General features: G+C 55.1%; 1 long non-coding RNA gene across 1 annotated transcript; it reads right to left on the reverse strand.

Annotated features, from left to right (window-relative positions):
- Positions 1-455: 455 nt before the first annotated feature.
- Positions 456-2,074, reverse strand: LOC103551898 (uncharacterized). Its single transcript, XR_011533696.1, has 2 exons — positions 1,674-2,074; positions 456-682 (listed from the first exon to the last, which is right to left on the reverse strand). It is a non-coding gene; the product is annotated as an uncharacterized lncRNA (long non-coding RNA).
- Positions 2,075-14,565: the final 12,491 nt, after the last annotated feature.

Here is a 14,565-nt window from a genome sequence, read left to right on the forward strand (position 1 = left end):
AGTTTCTTATAAAGTTACTTATTCCTGCCGTACACCCAGCCAGTCCACTCTTCGGCATTTATTTACCCAAGAGAAATGAAAACGTGTCCACACAAAGACTTGTACACCAACGTTCACAGTGGCCTTTCCACGACAGCCCCAACCTAGAAACAGCCCAAATGTCCTCCAACAGGGGACTGCATAAAGAAAAGTGACGCCTCCACACAAGGGAACAGCACCCAGGAATGAAAGGAACAAACCGGCAAACTACCGACACACACGATAACATGGATGACTCTCGAAAATGTTATGCTGAGTGACAGGAGCCAGACCCAAAACAGCACATCCTGTGTAAGTCCATTTATGTGAAATCTGGGGAAAGGCAAAATTAATCTAAAGTGAAAGAGAGCAAAAAATCAGCTGTTTGCTATCTTCTTTTCGGTGATGTTTACATGGATATATTCACTTATCAAAACTCATCGAAATTGTACGTGTATTATATGTAAATTAGATATTGATAAAACTGATATTAAAAAAGAACAAGGAAGTGGGGAGGGGAATACAGAGGATACTGAATGTTCCAGTGCTTGTCTCCTGCTGAGGACAGAGGTACCCATAACTTCAGACACGTGGTAATGGAGCAGCCGCAGGCCACATGTGGCTCCTGAGCAGTGGAGACGGGGCTGGTCCGAGCTGAGATGAGCTGTAAGTGTAAAATACACAGCAGATTTCAAGAGTTAGCACAGAAAATGTAAATATTTCATTAATAATTTTACATTGATTAATACTATTTTTGATGTATGTTAAATAAAACATATTACTAAAATTCATTTCACCTGTTTCTTTTTACTTTTCACTGTGACTAGTAGAAAATATAAAATGATTCATGTGACTCATATTATATTTCTATTAGACTGTGCTGCTTTAGACATTGGGCATAGGAAAATATACTTCTAGGTAGCAATGTTAAAAATTTAAGGGCAACCCATTAAACAATAGAAATACATCCACAGTTTCTAAACTATCAAAGAAAAAAGAGGAAGAAAGAAAACTATAAATTTAACAGATGACAGAACATAAGAAGTAATAATTTTAAGAGTTAGGGTAAATAGATCAAGAAAATAAAATGGTAGAGGTAAGTCTAAATATATCAACAATCATTATAAATGTTAATTGAGCTCATTTGTCTGTTAAAAGACAGAGGATGTCATCTTGGATCAAAACAAACAAAACAAAACACAATATCATGCCAGTTAGGAGACATGCTCTAAAGCGAAAGAAAAAAGAAAGGCTGGAAATAAAATGATGGAAAAAGATACAGGAGGCAAATGCTAACCAAACAAAAGCCAATATGCTAATACTAATATCAGACAAAATACACTTTAGGCCAAGAAATACTAACTGAGATAAAGGGGGCCACCATAGGATGATTAAAATAAGAACCCACCAAAAAGGCCCAACAATAATAAGCTTTTGATACCTAACTCCATAGCCACAAAATAAGGAAAGCAAAAACTGGAAGAATTACTCCAAAAAACTGAGAAGTCCACGAAAGAAATGGGGGATTCTAATACTCCCCAGAAACGAATAGATCAAGCAGAAAAAAATCTAAAGATCTGAAAGATTTGAATGACAGAATTAACAAGCCTGATGGGGTGGTGAGCACACACAGAGGCCGGCATGAACTTACGCACCTGCTCCGACAAGGAAGACACACCTGTGTTCCTCCCAAAATTCCCATGCTGAAGCCCTAGCCCCCAGGACCTCAGAGGGTGACTGAGTTTGGAGAAGCAGCCTTTAAAGAGGTGGTTAAGTTAAAAGGCGGCCTTTCGGGTGAGCCCTAAGCCGATCCCAAGAAGAGGAAATTTGGACACCCCAAGAGTCACCAGGGTGCCACACAGAGGAGGGGCCCTGGGAGGACGCAGCAAGAAGGCAGTGGTCTGCAAGCCACGGAGAGAGGCTCTGCAGAAACCACCCCTGCCCACCACGCACCGGTCTGGGACTTCCAGCCTCCAGACCCGCGAGAAAATAAACCTCTGTGGTTTAAGCGCCCGCTCGGTGGTGCTTTGTTACGGCGGCCCTGGCAAACCGATACAGCGCATGACCGTCAGGCACATGTGGAACATTTATAAAAACCGCCCTTGTGTCAGGTCATATGTGAAAGCCTAAACAAACGTCAGAGTTGAGGTAAAGCAGACCACATCCTCTACCCACCATGCAGCAAAATTAGACGTCGACGACGATTACCAAGGCAGATTAAAACCAGCAACAGTTACATCTTTGACAATTAAAAAGCACACTCCTCAGTGACTCATAGGTCCAAGAGGAAATTGTTGTAGGAACATTTCTGTCCTAGTCCTGATGTTTCCATCCACGTGGAGGGAGCTGAATTAGAGTAACACTCCCAGTCTTTCTCCCTTTTGCATCCTCGGATCCAAAGAGGAAGAGAGTGACTTGGCCGATTGGTCCCTCGCGGGGGTGGGGGTGGGGGTGGGGGGATAAAATGGCCTTGCCTGACTTACCAAGGCTGGAGTGAGCTGCCTGCAGGCAGCGGTCCTTCTCTGTTCCCCACCCACCTCCCACAGCATCACAGGGACTGGGGTGGAGGCTGCCACGTCCCCATTTTCAGTATTAGGGAGCCCACTTGCCTGTCACATCCACCCTCATCCTCCAACCTTGTCTTTATCAGTTAAAAATAAACAAAAGATGATCCCGAGCCCCCACTCTTCATCTCATCTCAGTTCAGAATCCAGGGGAGGAAAGGGAAGTGATTTCCTGAGCCCCCTCAAAGACACAGACAGAAATCACAGTGGGAATTACAAAATATGTGGTACTGAGGATAAATGCAAAATAAAATTTGTAGAATGGAACTAAAATGACATTTATCGAGAAATATGTAGTCTTAAGTGCCTTTACTCTAAAACAAGAATGATTTAAACATTCATGAGTAGAGCTCTGACTAACTAAAGACGCTTTTAAAAAAAAACAGTGGAAAGAAGTAAACAATAAAGATAAGAGCAGAAATGAAAAGGAAATCAACAATCACAAAAATGGTCAACAAAGCCAAAAGCTGTTTCTTTGAAGAGACAATAAGATAGACAAACATCTAGCAAGATTAATGAAGGAAAAGAAGAATAAAGGCATAAATATCTAATATTAAAAATGAAAGGAAGATGAAACTACAGATACAGTAGAAGTTTTAAGAATTATAAGAGAATCCCAGGACCAACTTTATGCTACTATATATGAAAATATATGAAATTGAGGATTTCTAGAAAAATATTGATGATCAAAGTTTACTCAAGAAGAAGAAAAAAACTAAATAAGTCAATGACTATTAAAGAAAATGAATCAGTATTTTGAAAATCATCCCGCTCGCCTCCCCACAGCAGTGGAGAGGAATGAGGCTGAGCCGTTCCTCAGAGGCAGAAAGAGGCAGGCAGGAACAGCTGGAATCTGGAAGAGCCTGAGTCCCATGTCCCAGTCCTCACAGAGGTCTGCTCCATTCCTGCTCTTCTCACTGTTTGCTTTCACATGTGAGCTCATAGGCTCTCCTTTTTTCCTAAGCAAATTCAGCTGTATTGGGAACCCAAGTACCAGCAGAGGTACCACATGTCCCAGTCAATTTCAAGAAATGGAAGCCCCAAGAAAGAAGGTAGGCGTGGCACAGCATTCTCACACGGTCCCTGGACTCCTCTGTACATGCATTCTCTTCAAAATTCCACACCCATGGCCGTGGCCACCGTGAAAAACAAACTCGCCTTCTCTCTCTGCTCCTCAGATGCCTCTGTGGGGTCCCTCACTCCCAGTTGGTCCTGTTTACGTCTCCCTTTCTTTGCGCTGCCTCATCCCAATCCTGGAGTGGGGGCTTCCGCTCCTGCCTGCTGTTCTGCACTAGGACGGCCAGAGGATCTCAGACTCCATGCCAGGCACCCACGCCCAGGTCCGCAGTGTCCCAGGGAAATGAGGACTGCCCCCGTCACTGAGGTTCAGCCCTGCCCGACACACAGCAGGTCCTTGCGCTGTATATGGGACATCTCCTTCATCCCCACCCCGATGCCAGCACAGGACTTGGCCAAGCAGCGCTTCCTCCAGGGAAAAATGTCCTCTGGGAGAAGCCAGAGAAGAGGTGCCTGAAACCACTGGACAGGACACCCCAGAGGATGGCTGAACTGGGAGTTTAAAGCGACCTCAGGGACCCACTTGCTCTTCAAACGAGAAGCGGAAAGGGAAAGACCTACACCGCGGGAGTGGGAAACAGGCCGCTGCTGACCTAGAACTTTTCTTCTGGAAGAGTCTGGTATGCACGGTCCATCCCAGGAAGCTCCCAGCATGGAAGGAAGCAAGAGGACAGACAACGGACAAGACCTGGGGGCCCATTCTGTGCCCTTGGAACCCATGTCCCCAGCAGACAGTCCCCCAGCAGCTCTGTGCGCCCCGGCAGAGAGGAACCCCGTCTTGAAACGCCCTCGTTCATCTATTTCCACAGTGATGACAGCAGGGGTGAGTAACAATCAGGAAACCAGGAGCCAGTCGAACGTGTGCAGTAAATGTATTTTCAGGCACTGATAACTATTTAATTGGGGCTTAATTAATTAATGTTCACAGAGCGTTTGAGATGCCCGGGTGGAGGGCCCGCTGCAAGAGACAAGTGCTATTATTCTATCAGCCGTGGTATTTAAGGCGTTCGTGTTCATAGATGTGAGGATCCTAGAAGACTAAATTCACTGAAAACGTACATGAAAATGAGCACCCTGCCTGACCCCGCCTTTCTCCACACCCTGTCTTCCCTCCTTCCTCCTTCCTCCTTCCAGAAACATCTTGGGTCTGTTAGAACCACTCTTGTGCGAATAAGCCTGTCTTAGACTCATGACATTTGACCCTTAGACTGGGAACTGGACTTTGGGACGGGGAGGTCCATGAGGGTAGCCCCGGGTCTCTCTGCTCCACCGCCACCTGGCACCGGGTCCCCAGCGGAGGGCTGCCCACAGCACCAGGAGCCTGATAAATCTCGGCGGGAGGAGTGAGCGCAGGTTAGACTCGCTGACTCAGAACCGCAGGCTCCGTCTCAGTGTTAGGATCACACACTGCTGGCCTCCCAGCTTCTTGCCCTGAAGGACCTAGAGAGGGGAGCAGCACCCCCATTTTTCAGGTGCAAAACCGAGGAGCTGTGGCTTCAGGGGCTTCTGCCAAGCACCCCTCTTGGTTGGAGGAGGGGAGGAGGGGAGTGGAGAGAATGGAGGGGAAGGGCGCAGGAAGTTTCCCTCCTGGTTATCAAGGGACTCCTGCCGGGCTGGGGCAGTAAGAGGAGCCCCAGAACCCCTCAGTCCCCCGCCCTGCCCCCACTATGCCCGCCATGGGGCCGGGGTGGGGGGCAAGTCAGCTCTGGGACTTGGGAGGACCCCGCAGAAAGGCTGTGAGCTGGACCAACTTCGGCTGCATTCTCCCCCTCGCCCACCTCTACTCCTCTCCCTCCGCCCTCCTCCGGGAAGCCCAGCAGGAAATTTGGTGGCCGGTCACGGAGTCCTCACTGGCCTCTGGATGAGCACCTGGACACTCGTATTTAATTGCCGTTCTCCCCAGTCTGCCTTCCATTTCCTCTCAAATGCTCCACAGAACTCACAGGTTAAGGGTCAGCAGTTCCCTGGGGAGAGACCTATGGCCCGAGATGATGGAGAAAGAGCTCCAGCCAGGGCCAGGCCCTGCCCTCTCTGGGCCACGGTTTCTCTGTCTGGAAATGAGCTGTGGACAGGAAGCGCTCAGAGACCCCTTCCAGCTCCCACACGCTAAGATTTCCCTTTTTTAATGGACTCCACTCCTTGGCAGTGTGGCCTTGGGCAAGTCACTGAAGCAAAGCCTGCCAGCCCATCTGTGAAATGGGTGCATTGCCAGAGGCAGCCTGTCAGCTCGAGCGGGGTTTCCACCCCAACACACCCCTTGTTGCTGGTTTCTTGGTCCACCACGGAGGTGGCTCGGGGCACTTAGTTAAGGGTTTGGAGCTTGTTGTCCGGCAAAGCTGGCTCTGGGTTCCAGCTTCACGGATGGCTAAGTACATGAAGCAGCTTAAGCTCTCTGACCTTCAGTCTCCTCAACTGTAAAAAATGAACTTAACAGACACCTACTTCCTAGGATTGCTGGGAGACCATACCTGCAAGCTCACGGCACGTGCTAAGCGCTCGGTCAATGCCAACTGTCACTTTGTGGTTGGCTGAGGGGTCCTGCGGTCAAGGCACCCACTCTGGCCTGGATCCAGTCACCGGCTCAGAGCCTGAGCCAGAACTCCCTTTGACTGCAGACCAGTTCTTGAGTCCCCAGGTAGTGACACCAAGGCAGCAATGAATAGGATGCTCTGGACCCCCATCCCTTTCCCCCTTGCCCTTGGACCATTTTCTGAGATGCCCAGGACCCCATGGGCACAAAGCTTCTGCAAGGACCTGATTCGTCTCTGGAGGGGACCTGCATGCCAGGCCTCCCTCCCTCCCACCCTGGTCTGTCTCTCCCCTTGGTCTGTCCCTGCTGTCCCCACAGAGGCCAGCCCTCCTGGGGACGCAGCAGCAGGTCCTGCCTGCTGCTTTGCTGGTTCAGAGAAAACTGTGCTCCAGCCAGGTGGAGGGTGGAGGGTGCCCTCCGGGGTGCCAGCCCCCTGACCCAAACGGCCAGGCTCCCCCTGGCCCAGTTAAAGGACAGCTGCAGCCCTGACCTTGGTGGGTCCACGTGTGTGTGTGCCTTAGGGAAGCCATGCGCTGGGCCTTCAGACGCGTGGCCCCTGAAGTGTCATGGCCCCCCACCAGCCCCCCAAGTCATCCTGCCTTCTGAGCCCTTGGCTTACTTAGGCGTCTTCAGCTGAGACACTCTCTTGCTGTGCCCAGCGCTCCAGTTACTTGTGGACTTCTTTATGGCCCAAATAGTAATAAAATGTCCCATCGAGAGAGCACCACTCTGCATTGTGCCAAAGCTGCCGGCCTTGTCTCCTTAAATGGGTCCAGCCAAGCCCCAAGAAGAGGCTCTTACTGCTAGTCTGTCCCCATCCGACAGCTGGGCAAACCGAGGTTCAGGGAGTAACTTGCCCAAGGACGCACACAGCCGGGAAGCAGAAGAACAGAAGTTAACCCTAAACGCAAATCTGCTGGACCCAGCTTCCACTCTGCCCGCCAGGGCTTGAGTTCCCTGAGAGCAGGGGCTACTCCCCGCTCAGCTCGGGCGCCCTCCAGGGCCCAGGGCCCGGTCATGTCTAGTTGGAATCGACTGAGTACAGTGTCTATTGACAGAACCAGTTCAATGAGAGAGAGAGGGAGATAGAAGGAGAGGGGGAGGCAGTGAGGGGCTGGGGGTGGGGGGGGTGCTCACAGGGCAGATGGTGTCTGGTCAGAAGCCCTTCAACCTCCAGCCCCAAACAGACAGGGGCACCGCAGGTGCGCAGGTGCTGGAGCGTTTTGACATCACACTCCACTCGAGATACTGGACAGGACCCGAGGGTGTAAACTAGAATGTAGAGGCGGTAATAGGGAGCCGCAGATGGTCTGGGAGCAGGGGAGTGACTCAATGCGGAGGGGCGGAGGGACACGGCTTACACCACGTAATTGGGTGCCAGAGGCAACAGTCCAGTCCTTCAGAGCTCGGCAGACCCGGCGAGCCACGAGGGAAGGCGGGAACAGACGCCAGTGGCAGCCACCCTTCCCAAGTCACGGCGAACGCGACCGATCCGTCCGCCCTCACTGCAAGGCCTGGCTCCAGCCATACAACGGCCTTCTTGGGGAGAGGGGATGGTCAGCGGGGAGTCCCGGACACTAGGATTTGGGAAAGCGGGGTCCCTTCACCTGCCTTCTGAGGCAGAGAAGGGAGCTGCGAAGGCAAGGCGAGGCCCCAGAGAGCACTGGATGGGGCGCGCAGAATAAAGACCCTCGGGCCGAGGTGCACAGGCTCCAGCGCACCAGCTAGGGCGCTGGAGCGGGGGTGCAGGGGCCGGGGCGCGCAGGCTAGGGCGCTGGAGCGGGGGTGCAGGGGCCGGGGTGCGCAGGCTAGGGCGCTGGAGCCGCGGTGCAGGGGCCGGGGCGCACAGGCTAGGGCGCTGGAGCGGGGGTGCAGGGGCCGGGGCGCGCAGGCTAGGGCGCTCGAGTTGGGGCGCAGGGGCAGGGGCGCCCCGGGGAGCCCGGCCCCCACGCCCCTCCACCCCGGCCCGGCGGCCCCGCGGCGGGCGGCAGCAGGAGGCTCCCTCGGAGAAGCCGTGTGTGCTGCTGGCGTGTAACCTGATATTTTTCTGCGCGGCCCCCAGAGGAATTTTTCCATTACCCAGGCAGCACCGAGCGCCGCAGCCTTTTCTCGCTCCCCGCCTGGCTCGCCAGCCGCCACGCTCCCCCCGCCCGCTCCCCTCCCCGCAGCCCCTCCGGGCCGGCTGCGCCGAGGCACTTTGTGCAAATGTAACCTTTCCGCAGGCCCCGCCTCCGCCAGGAAGCTGCGCGCCCGGTTGCCAGGAACGCGGCGCGGCGCACTTGGAGCTGGAAGGCGGCCCGTTAATCAGCGGCGGCTGACAGAAAATCAGACAGCCCGGGCGGCCGGCCGGCCTCGGCCTCTCCCTCCCGGCGCCGCCGCGCCTCGCTCGCTGCGCGCTCGCTCTTTGTTCCCCCGGCTGGCCCTGCTCTTCTCTCCAAGGGGCCGAGCCTCTCCATCACGCCCCTTCTCCTCTCTGATGCTCGCGTCTTCTCTTTTCCCTCTCCTCCTGGCCCTGTGATTCCCGCTCTCTCCCCCTCCTGCCAGATCGCCTCATACTCGCTTCCTTTCCTCCTCCTGGAGAGCGGAAAGTAAAGGATAAGGGGCTCGTTCACCCCGTTCTTCGCCAGCCTGTTGGGGCAGGTTGGGCTCCCCAGTGTGCGTCTTGGTAACATCTTTGCCAACGTCTCCCCGGGATCTCAGGAAGCCCCCCTCCCCCAGGTAGAAAGATCTTAAGCTGAGCTTTATGGGTGACCTTGGGATGGAAAGGTCCAGAAATCCCTGAAATTATACGTCACACTTTGGGTGCATTTGTTCATGGGTTTTTCAAAGACGTCAGTGGTTCAGAAAGGTTAAAAATCACAGCCCCAGAGATGCTTCCCGTGCATCTTATTAATTCATCTATTCAACAAATATTTATTAGACCTACTGTGTGCCGGGTGTGTGCTCAGTCCTGGGGACGCGGCCATGAACTCTAGATGAGACGCTCGGCCCACAGCATAGCCACCCCACTCCCAGCAGGAGCCACACCAGTGCAGCCAAAACTGCACTTAAAATACGCATGGGAGCCGCCTATGGCCCCACTGTGTGCTCTCTGCAAGGTGGCAGTGACTGACCCCAAGGTCACTGAGGTACACATCAACAGGCTCAAAATGCGTGTTTGCAGTGAGAGCGTCCGCCAGCATTTGTTGAGCGACTGCTATGTGGCGGTCACTGTGAGAAGCAACTGACCTCCATCCTCTTTCGCTCGTCTCTTTGCCCCTGTAACAAGCGTCTGGCAGCCCCCTCTCGCCGGCCCCTCGCCAGTGCTGAGGACTGCTCGCCACCTCAAGGCTCCTCGCCCTCGTGGAGCTCACAGTCTAGTGGAGAAGAGACAACAGACAAACAAATGAGTTAATGAAGGTCGTGGTCTGTGACGAGGGCTGCGGATGAAACAAGCACGGTAATGAGACAGGGGGCCAGGCAGGAAAGGGGTGGTGGCGACCTTGGGTAGGGGTGGTCAGGGAGGGCATCCCCGAGGAGGAGGCATTGAAGCTGAGACCTACAGGGTGAGAAGGAGCTGGTCCCCTGAAGAGTCAGGGAGGAACTCCCCAGGCAGAGGGGACAGTCCGTGACAAGTTACTGCCATGCTCGCAACTACCTTGGGAGGCGGATACCACTACTGTGCCCATTTTACAGATCAGGAAACTGAGGCTCAGCACAGTGAAATTCCTTCTGGCCTGGGGTCCCTCTGCTAGGACCGGGCAGAGCAGGCCCTGGAACCCAGGCCTTCCCCCCACACTCTCTGCTCTCCCCTCCTGCCCCTCCGGCCCCCTCCTGAGGACTGGCCAGCAGACCCCTCGAGGAGGCAGCAGTGGGGGGCAGTGTGCAGTGGAATGCACTCTAGCCTGGACGAGGAGGCCCGAGTTCTAATCCTGTGTCCGCCTCTTCCAAGCAGCGTGACCTCAGCCGAGTCACCTACCCTCTCCGGGCCTCAGTTTCCCCCTCTGTGTAACGAAGATGATAAAGGCGCACCTCTCCTGAGGTGGCAGGCCAAGGAGGTCAAGGACCTAGAGTGTTTGGCAGCGGTCTCTGCCCCCACAAAGAGTTCAGTGACATCACGGCTGTCGCCAGATTAAATGAAGTGTTACTACCGAAGTGGTTTCCAGCCTGGTGAAAATTAGGCAGGATTCTTTTTGTTGCTGTGAGGCATAAACAAGAACGGCAGTCATGGGCTGCCTCACTCTTTTGCTAAAGGGCCTGTGGTGACACTGCCTGATGTCCCCTCTGCGCTCGCCTCCCCTGGCACCTGGCAACCGTGTACCTCCCCACCCTCGGCTCTCATTGGTGCCATCTGCAGGTTTGCCTTTCAAGAGGTGGCCAGGAGGAGCTTCTGCCCGCCGCCCCCGTCCTCAGCTAGAATTTACTCAGCCTCTCCTGGGCTCCCGGGCTGCGGTGCGGGAGAGACGAGGAGCAAGGGATGCCCGAGGACGGGAACCAAACGCTGCACCTGGAGAAGGAGGAACCTCACGGTTGCTGGTTAGTTCCCAGCATGGCCTTGGAGTCAGGCAGCCCCAGGTTTGCTGTCTGGGCTCCAACTTCTTGTCTAGAAAATGGGCGTGATGAAAACAGCGCTTTCTTCACAGCTGATCGTGTTGGACAAGACTTGGCCAGCTCCGGGCCCCAGCAAGGGCTCCGCTCTGTCGGTGAGCCTCTGTTACGGTGGTTCTTCTGCCCCGGAAGGTTGGCAGTCAGGATGAGGAGGCACCCTTTGAGCTGGACCTTGCAGGACAAAGACTGGAGAGTTCCAGGAAATAGAGTGGTGGCCAGAAGGTGCTCCTGGGCAGTGGCAGGTGGGTGAGTGGGAGCTGACAAGGAAGAGAGTGGGCCAGGATCTGGGCAGCCTCAGGTCCACACAAGGCAGGCCCGCTGGACGATACGCTGCATCGGTGAGGATGCTTCTGGCTGCAGGTAACAGGCATCCTGACTCAGGCTGGCGTCAGCAATAAGAACACCAGAACAAAACCTAACAGGCAGCCCAGAGGTGGGGGCAGCCTTGGGGTCGGTGCTGGCCCTTCCCCAGCAAGACTGTAAGCTTCAGGGGACAGTGGAGGCCACCTGCTTGCCTCCTTCCTTGAGTCCAGTGGGAGAGAGGGTGCGCCGTGCCGCCTCCCTTCTGAACGGGCCAGGCTAGGTCTCCAGGAGACGCGTGTGCTGGTTGGCGTAGAACAGCGCCCCTGAACCTGGTGAGCAGCTGGCTTAGACACGAGGCCCTCCCTGCAGCTGGGGAAGCCCCACCCAGGACTGCTACACATGGGGAGGGCTGGGTAGATGGTGGGGGGACACCAGACACATCAGAAAGCAGGGTCTTTTGTCCTGTTTCACAAAGACCATTAGCCTCAGGGTCAGGGGCCAGGAGTCTGACCTCTCCCTCTACCCAGTGCGAGGGGCTGAGTCCACCTCACCTTGGCGTCCACTGCATCCAGCCCAGGGCCTGACCTGGAGTGGGCGCTCCGTGAAGGCTTGTTAAATGAATGCTGAATGGTGCGCCATTTCTGTAAGTTCAGAGCATTGCAAGAGAGCAGCCATCAGTTAAATAAACAGACCTGCAGACTAAGTTTTCTCAGGAGAATGTCCGAGACCCTCTACGTTGGAGTCACAAGGGGGCTGGGTGATGGGCTGCATAATTGCCTCTAAACACATGCAGGTTGTAGTCCCTGGAACCTTGAACCTTACCCGGAAAAAGGGACATTGTGGATGTGATGAAACGAAGGATCCTGAGCTGGGCAGATCACCCAGGTTGTCTGGGCCCTAATGTAATCACAGGTGTCCTTATGAGAGGAGGGCAGAGGGGCATTGGATACACGGGCAGCAAAGGCGATGTGCGCGCAGAGGCAGAGACTGGAGTGATGCGGCCAGGAGCCCAGGCATGTGGGGCCCCGCCCGAGGCTGGAAGAGGAGGGGGATTCTTCCCTGGAGCCTCCAGAAGGAACCGGCCCTGCCGACACCGTGACTTTAGCCCCGTAAGACTCAGTTTGGACCTGGGTCTGCAGAACTGTGAGAGAACAAATTTCTGGGTTTTTTTTTTTTTTTTGAGGAAGATTAACCCTGAACTAACATCTGCTGCCAATCCTCCTCTTTTTGCTGAGGAAGACTGGCCCTGAGCTAACATCCGTGCCCGGCTTCCTCTACTTTATATGTGGGACACCTGCCACAGCATGGCTTGCCAAGCGGTGCCATGTCTGCACCTGGGATCCGAACTGGCGAACCCTGGGCCGCTGAAGCGGAAGGTGCGCACTTAACTGATGTGCCACCCGGCCGGCCCAATTTCTGTTGCTTTAAGCCACCCAGTCCGTGGTCATTTGTCACGGTGGCCAAGGGACACGAAGACAGGGCGGTCATCAAAACGCAGATTACTGGGTCCCTCCCACAAACTGTCCAAACCAGAAGCTCTGCATTGGAGCAGAGGGTGACCCAGGCCTGGTCTGCGCAGGAGAACACTGACGAGAATTAACGTTGGCTCCTGGCAGCCTCTTTGGGGCCCTGAGGACTCAGTCCTGGGGAACTCGCCAGTTCTCAGGCCAGCCCGACCTGCAGCTCTCCTGGGAGCCCTGCCCCAAGGCCTCGCATGCGCCGTGCCCGTTCCCGGCCTGGGAAAGCCTGCGGCCCCTCCCCCCTTCCCTCATCTCCCGCTCCCCTCCTCTACCCTTGAGTGCTCCCACACGGCCAGGGTCCCTCGTCCCAGCCCTGCAGCTCTGCCTCCTGTCCCAGGCTGTGAGCCGCCCAGGGTGGGCCGGGGTCTAGCTTGACCCCCAGGTGTCCCCACCTGGTCACGTTACTCGTGACATTCTAAGGGCCCAGTAAACGCTGAACGTGCCAATGATGTCACTGACCCTTCTGTACCCACCGAGCTTCCAGCGGTGGGGCGGGGGTGGGGCTATCCGGTCCCTTTTCTCTGCCCCCTCCTGCAGAACAGGCCGGCCCCCTGAGAGCCACACAGGAGTGCAGGCAGAGCCCCTTCACACCCGCCCTGCCTCTGCCCCCGCCCACCCTGGGCAGCCGCTGGCCAGCAGAGAGGAGAGGAGTAGAGGAGCCCGCCCCCTGCAGCCTGGCTCTTTGGGGCTGGAAGGGATGGGCGTTTGGGAAGGCAGTGCGAGGGGAGCCAGCTCCATTCTGGACTCAGGACACTCATTCTCACCTGTGTCTGCCTCTGCCCAGCTGGCTGACTGACCACGGGCAGGTCCCCTCGCCTCTCCGGTCCTCCGTCCTCCAGCCAATGGGGCTCAACCCCAGGGGCCCCACAAAGCCTGGAGCCGGGCCCTGCATGCCGTTGGAAGGCACAATGTCCAAGTGTTTGCTTTTAGCGCTAATGTTGTTTGTGGGGACACGTACTCGCCAGTTCAAAGCAGGCTCTGCGGCCCCTGCTGTTACCTCAGCCTGCCGCTTTCCCCCCGCTGAACTGGCCCAACTCCAAGGACTTGTGGGTCTCTCCCCGCCTGCTCCCAGCCATAAAGCGACCTTGCAGATACGTGTGGCAGTTTCCCAGCCCACAGAAAGCTGATGGCAAAAGGATCAGATCCAGCCCTTCTCTCGACGGGCCCAGGCTTGATTGGCACTGCTGGCCACCTCCCTATCACTCCCCTCCTCGAAGTCTTCATGGCTCCCCATTGCCTACAGCCCAGTTTCCAGACTTCCCTTTCGAGCAGGGAGACTGTCCTTCTACACGTATTTTTATGAAACAACGAAAGCTGAGCAGCTCAGGTTGAGGCAGAAGTGAGGGGAGAGTATGGACTCCACCCCGCCCTCCCCGCTTCTTGAAGCACAAGCCTGATGGCAAACCGTTAGCTAAAAGATAACCAAGGTCGGAGTGGTCCACGCATCTCCCAGCCCCCATGGGCTCCCAGCCCTCCTTGGCTGGTCTTCTGGGCCACAGGCCATGGTTGCAGGAAGCCTCCCCGGAGAAGGCGGCACTTCTGGGCCCAGCCAGGTCCTCACCTCCCAATGCCTACAGATGCAGCCACAGATGCTTGGGTGAGCACCACGCCCTGTGCTGGTCACTGGGATACACAAGGCAGAAGTGTCAGCCTTCAGAGAGCAGGAAACTTCCAGTAGGGGCCTGGCACCCAAGAAACAAGTACAGAGAGAAGACGGCTGCAAATGGCAATAAACGATACAAAGGAAACAAAACCAAAGAATGAAATCTGACCTGAGGGGTGGGGGACATCCTTAGACCAGGTGGCCAGAGAGGGATCTCTGGGAAGGTGACATTTAAGCTGAGACCTGAAGGATGAGAAGGAACCAGCCACACCAAGGACAGGGAGCAGCGTTCAGGCAGAAGGAACAGCATGTGCAAAGGTCCTGTGTCTTTGCATGCACCTAGGCAGGAACTGAGGTATAAAC

Source organism: Equus przewalskii, chromosome 26 (assembly GCF_037783145.1).
Source record: "Equus przewalskii isolate Varuska chromosome 26, EquPr2, whole genome shotgun sequence".
NCBI classification, from domain to species: Eukaryota; Metazoa; Chordata; class Mammalia; order Perissodactyla; family Equidae; genus Equus; species Equus przewalskii.